General features: G+C 46.9%; 1 pseudogene across 1 annotated transcript in view; it reads right to left on the reverse strand.

Moving 5' to 3' along the window:
* Positions 1-3,311, reverse strand: part of LOC114600145 (fucolectin pseudogene) — a 17,371-nt pseudogene extending 14,060 nt beyond the window's left edge. Inside the window, exons 1-2 of the transcript XR_013394083.1 lie at positions 3,114-3,311; positions 907-992 (exon numbers count right to left, since the gene is read on the reverse strand). The product of XR_013394083.1 is annotated as a fucolectin pseudogene (transcript). The remainder of the gene's footprint in view (positions 1-906; positions 993-3,113) is intronic.
* Between the last annotated feature and the right edge of the window lie 3,343 nt (positions 3,312-6,654).

Consider the following 6,654-nt stretch of genomic DNA (forward strand, 5'->3'; position numbering starts at 1 on the left):
TATGGTCAGGTGCGTCTTATGGAGCGAAGAATACGGCACTTATAATCATAGAACTGTAGAGTTGGAAGGAACCTGGAGGATCATCTGGACCAGTGGTCCCATGGCACCCTAGGGCGCCTTGAAGAAGAAGAAGAAGAAGAGTTTGGATTTGATATCCCGCCTTTCACTCCCCTTCAGGAGTCTCAAAGCGGCTCACATTCTCCTTTCCCTTCCTCCCCCACAACAAACACTCTGTGAGGTGTGTAGGGCTGAGAGACTTCAGAGAAGTGTGACTGGCCCAAGGTCACCCAGCAGCTGCAGGTGGAGGAGCGGAGACGCGAACCCGGTTCCCCAGATTACGAGGCTACCGCTCTTAACCACTACACTACACTGGCTCTTGAAGGATGGTCAGGGGTGCCATGGACAAGACTGGCCTCTGTCCCTCTTTCCTTCCCTCTTGCATCTCTGCCCCACAAAGGCTTGCACACAGCTGTTTGTTTCAGCAGCCCTGGCCTCAAGCTCCCCAGGCGAATGGTGTCTCTGGGGCTGGTCAGGGGGTGCTGGGTGCCAGAAGCAGAGGCGGCCTTGGAGCAAGCAAGCAAGCAGGGAGGGTGAGGGAGCCCAGCCAGCCAGTCCGCCAGCCCTTGCTGTTGGGAATGGGCAGACACTGGGGCAGTGTGAGGCGGCAGCTCTCGAAGCATCCACAAAGCAATCCATCTCTTGTGCTTTGCAATGGATTGTTGGGAAATTGGCAAACCTGCGTAATGGGTTGAGGTGACTCCCGGGTAATCGCCTTATCATAACCGTGTGTCAAAATGTCAACATACAGCCTGTGCAAGAGGGTGAGGATAGGAACGCCTCATTTTGTGGAGGCACCATCTAGGTTTTGATTTGGCCCAGAGACATCCCTGCTTCCCCAGTTCTTACCTGTAGGTATTGATTTGTAGCTCTGGGACTGTCCCGTCTCTGCCAGGAGTGTCAGGGCCAGCAGCAGGGTCCAGAAGTTGAGCATCCTGCAGTTGGGAGAGACGGCGTGTATCTAATCCAGAACGCGGCAGCCAGACTGGTGACTGGGAGCAGCCGCCAAGACCGTATAACACTGGCCCTAAAAGACCTACATTGGCTCCCAGGACGTTTCTGGGCACAATTCAAAGCTTTAACGCCCTAAACGGCCTCGGCCCAGTAGACTTGAAGGAGAATTTCCACCCCCATCGTTCAGCCCGGACACTGAGGTCCAGCTCTGAGGGCCTTCTGGCGGATCCCTCCCTGTGAGAAGTGAGGTTACAGGGAACCAGACAGAGGGCCTTCTCAGTGGTGGCACCTGCCCTATGGAACACCCTCCCATCAGATCTCAAGGAAATAAACAACTACCAGACTTTTAGAAGACATCTGAAGGCAGCCCTGTTTAGGGAAGTTTTTGATGTCTGATGTTTTGTCGTGTTTTTAATATTCCGTTGGGAGCCACCCAGAGTGGCTGGGGAAACCCAGCCAGATGGGCAGGGTAGAAATAATAAAACTATTATTATTATGCACATGAGAGAGAGATGGCTTGCTGGAGCCATGGGGTCTGGCTCCCCCTGAACAGCATGGGGGACACAGGAGCACTGGAAGGTGTCTTACACAAGATCAGGTACGATTGCTCCATCTAGTTGAGCATTGTCTACACAGACTCCAGGATTCCAGAACATGGGCCTCTCCCAGCTGGGAATCAAACCCCAGACCGTCTGGTCACTGAATCCTAGAACCACAACATTGTAGAGTTGGAAGGGACCCTGAGGGTCATCTAGCTATGGCCCTTCCCCCAAAGAGTAAAATAGGAAATAAAATAGTGGGGTGGGGTGTGCCCCGAAGACTGCCATGAAAGAGAAGGCATTAGAACCAAGAGCTTGTAATGTCTCTGAAGCAACCAGTAGGGCTTCAGTTGGAGTAATACAAGACCTGGAGAAGGATGGGGAACCTGTGATGTTTTTGTTGGATGCCAACTGCCACTAGCCGCAGGTAGCCTAGCCAATGGCCAGGAGGTCTCTGCAAGGAGAGGGGAACGGGCAGTTAGAAGGCCACCAGGCTGGCAAAGACTCTTCTGGGTTGAGGCAGGACCAGAAGCAGAGTGTTGAACCCAGAGCAGTCTTTGCCAGCCTGGTGGCCTTCAGCTACTTTGGGCTACAGCTCTTCTCATCCCCATGAAGAGGATGAGAGTTGTCCTCTGAAACATATAGAGGGCATGAAGTTGGCAAAGGCCAAGGCTGAGGAAGGGAAACCACTAGGCTGAGCTTCCCAGCATCTCTACGCTACAGATTTAAGTCAGTTTCAATCTTTTTTAATTAACTGCTATGGGAACTTAAGTTCTCCCAAAGTTTGAATGTGCTTCCAAGAAACTGAGGGAAGGCTCACTTTCTTTTTCTTTTTCTAATTATTTTTATTAGATTTACATTTTATCATAATCACATTCTATTGCGTATTTCCATAACCAAAAGCATTGCTCAAACTGAGCATCGCCTTCCTCCCATCCCCTTCTCTGGCTTTCATAAATATTCACTTACATCTTAGCATTTCTGTGACCGCTTATTTACCTTCTTTCTTCTTAATAAGAATCACCTCGTTAAATGTAAATCAGTTCCCTATTTTCACATTACAAAATATTTCAGCTCAAACCTACAAATGTTTTCCAATGTTTGCAGTGTTCTTTCATATATAATATAAATTTGCTCCAGTCCTTTTGAAACAGTTTGTCACGTTGATTTCGGATCTTCCCCGTCAACTTTGCCAGTTCTACATATTTGATCATCTTAGTCTGCCATTCTTCTGATGTTGGAAGTTCCTGCTGCTTCCATTTCCGAGCCAAAAGTATCCTTGCTGCCATTATGGCATACATAAACAAATTTACATCTTTTGGGGGAATTTCGTCTTCAATTATGCCTAATAAAAACGCCTCTGGTTTTTTGTTAAAATTATATTTAAAAACCTTTTTCAGTTCATTCTATATCGTATCCCAGTACACTTTCACCTTAGTACACGTCCACCACATATGAAAGAAATTCCTGAGGGAAGGCTCACTTTCAGACTAATATAAGGCGTTGGACTCTCTTTTCTGGGATTCAGGTATTATGTGCAAGAGCTTCTCCTCCTTGACTTACCTTGACCCTGTTTCTTGGGACCAGCAGAAGTCTTTGTTGCCCTTCTTGAAGAGTTGGCAACCTCACCTTCTTTTTTTCTGTGCTTCTAGCTAAATCCTGGACCTCCTTTTGAGCAGCTCTGCTTGTTTTGTACCCTTCCAAGCCAATCAGAAAGATGCTGAGGACCGAAACTGAGCTCCAGCATTTGCCCTCCCATCTATTGCTTTAATTCTGCTTTTGACATTCTGGGTGTTGACACTTTTGGTGAAGTTGCACAACTCCTCACCATTTGATGCATCAACTTCAGCTCTGTCTGGTATTCTGCCTCTTTCCTAAATTTGTGGTGGCTCAATTTAGGAAACATCGCACACTAAAAACTTCCCTGAACAGGGTTGGTCAAGTGCAGCTCACCGATGGTGACCTCCTGGAGACTTTTGATCCGAGGAAAAAAGAGCCAGAGGGGGAAAGGGGTTTGTGCTGGTCACCAGTCCAGGCTCTCCTTTGGGCTGGTGATTTTCAGGCACCCCACTTGTCCCTTTGCCCCAGGATGACAAGGAACCATTAAGGAGTCCTCTTTGGGTTCAATCCGCCAACCAGCTACACATCCACCCAACAGTTACCTTGTTCAACCCACATTTTACCAGCTTCCTCACAAGAATATCATGGAGGACTTTGTCAAAAGAACTTACTGAAATCAAGAGACGCTATGTCCACAGCATTCCCCTGATCTACCAAGCTTGTTACTCCATCAAAAAAGTTCTCATAGACTGACTGTTGAATTATCTGTTCTTGGACCTTTCCTGGTGTCAAGGTCAAGCTCACTGGTGGGTAGTGATTTCTATGTGGAAATAAACCAGATGGAGGAACCCATCTGTTCCATGGCACAGAGCAACTGCATTCCGGCATTGCAGTTGGACTAAATGACCCCTCAACTCTACGATTCTTTGATTAGGCTAATCATGGTTCTTAACTGGTCAGCCAAAGCCATTGCCTGACAAGACGACTGGTTTGCAAGCCTCTTCTTATCCATTCCACCCACACAGATGCAGCTGACTGAGCCTGCTAAACCTACATCATACACCAAAACTGACCAGGGCTACCAAGGCCCTAGTCCCTAGCGAATTCTGAGCAAAAGTTTTCATGATTCGCAGTGGGCAAAACGGACACCTTGTGCTTTGGGGGTGGGGCACGGGGAGACATTTCCATTTTATTTAAAAAGTTCAACACTGAAGTCTTACACAAGGCTAGGTTTGCCCAAGTAAGCCTTGCACACCACTGATAAACAGGTCTTGAGCAATACCTCTGCAATCATCAAAACCCCCCAAATGATTCAGGACAAACGGAAGAAAGTTCAGGCAGAGTAGCATGATTTCGGCAACCCTGTGGGGGGGGTGTGCCCTTGGCGGTGGCCACATTTGTGGACATCTAGTTCTGCCCCTCCTGGTGCTAAAATCCTGCTTGCTCACTGGCAACTCTTCAGCCCCTTTGACAACAGGATGCTGGACTAGATGGGCCTGATCCGGCGAGCTATGATGTTGTTGTTGTAAAATATGACCACCCCATAGAGAAAGATGACTCAAGTTTTCACCGTCAGAAGAGCAGCTTCTAGGTCATTGGTTTGGGGAGAAATAGGAGTTCTCCCTGTGTGTGTGTTGGGGGGAAAGACACGATTTGGGTGCCTGACCCACAGACAAGCTCCCTTCTTGCAACTCTTCCCAACCCCTGGCAGTTCAGGCCTGCAGCTCTGGGAATCCCCTTCCAGGAGTGTCTGGACCAGCCGCCAAGTCCAGGTGAGTGACCTCCTGCCAGGAGGAAGGGGGTCGTGCTGGAGCCATCGGGGTCTGCCCCCCTGGTAGCACCAGGAAGAGTAGGAAGATGGGAAAGGTGGTCTCAGAGCCAGCCAGGAATGCGGAGAGGAGGCCTTCAGAGTAATCAAGGGCTTTGTTGGCCAGAGAGGTCCATGCGCTTCCTCAAATGGCCGTGTCGGGGGAACATGAGTGGCACAAAAGCGTTCCTGTTCAGTCCTTTTATACACACGCACGCATACACACATTTTTATTGGGGTTTTTTAAACATATCATTTCCAACAATCATATAACTTCTTATCTTATACAATATTTTAGATTTTTGTCAACTCCTCTGATGATTGTTCATTCTTTATCACTTATTCTGCATTTCTTAATTTCTCTATTACTCTTAACTAATAACTCTCCTCGTAGTCCTTCTTGCAATATTTCAAATAGTCCTCCTTACAGAACCTCTTGCAGTCCTACTAGCATAATCTGTTCATTACAATTATTTTTCAAATAGTTCACATATATACTCCAGTCTTCTAAGAATCTCTGGTCCCGCAGGTTTCAAACCTTTCCTGTTAATTTATCTAATTCTGCATAGCCCATGCGTTCCTGTTCAGTCCTAGTCAGCATGGAAACGGAGTGAGCGGGAGAGAGAAAGAGAGAGTTCTGGAAAATTACGAAAAAAATGGCAACACTTGCATTAGCATGCTAATGTTACATATTAAAGAGTATGCGGTTGAGTAAGTTTGGGGAAGTCAGTGAGGTGTGGTAGATGTGTGATTAAATCTGTGGTTGGGTGGCCCTTAAAATGGGGAACCTGGAAACGAAGGCAAAAGGTTGAAGGGGGGCAGGAGACCGTTCAGTTGGCGAGAGCATGGCGCTGATTAGAAACTGCTGAGAAGATAAGAGGGGGCAAGAATGAATAAACACGGAGCCAGTGTAACTGCAGACATGTAACATGTGGACGCTCCTCCTCTGGAGACTTCTAAGCAGAGGTTGGATGGACATCTGCCATAGATGCTTTCCTTGAGATGACCCAGCTCCCAAATTCTATGATTCTATGTAGGGAAAATGTATGAAAGATTTGAATTTTATGCTCTTGTGGTCTCTTGCCTGAACCGTGAGGTTGGCAGGACAGCATTCCTGATCTGAAGCTCCCTGCTTGGCTGAGCGACTGTCAGAGATGTCTAAAGGGGCAGCTGCTCTGGCCAAGGGAGCCGAGGACTCTGGGCCCAAGAGAAAAGGTTGCCTGATAGCCTCAAGAGATACCGTACTTTTCCGTGTATAAAACTAGGTTTTTTTATTTTAAAAATAGGTTCAAATTTGTGGGTCGTCTTATACATGGATACAATTTTCCCCCATTTTCTCCATTTGGAGTCCCCCAAAATAGGGGGCGTCTTATACAGAGTGTGTGTGTTATACATGAAAAAATATGGTAAACGCCAGGGCAGGAAGGTGAATTAAGGCAGTCTGTACTGCAAATCTAATTCACATTCAGATTTGCTTCTTTATGCTGAGACCTTTTTACATGACCACATAACATAATACTTCATGGTAGCCAACTAGGTTTTACTCAGAGCTATCATTTAAATTAATAGACATAACTTAGGGTGCACCACACTTTTGCTTGACCCATATTTTGATTGCATTGTCTACCAATTAATATCCCTGGGTCCGAGAGCTCTTCTTGGTTCAGCAGCCAGTAATTTTTCAAGGAAACCTGTGGAGTATTTATTGTTTTGTTTTGTTTTGTTTTGTTTTTTGTT

This window comes from Podarcis muralis, chromosome 8, assembly GCF_964188315.1.
Source record: "Podarcis muralis chromosome 8, rPodMur119.hap1.1, whole genome shotgun sequence".
NCBI classification, from domain to species: Eukaryota; Metazoa; Chordata; class Lepidosauria; order Squamata; family Lacertidae; genus Podarcis; species Podarcis muralis.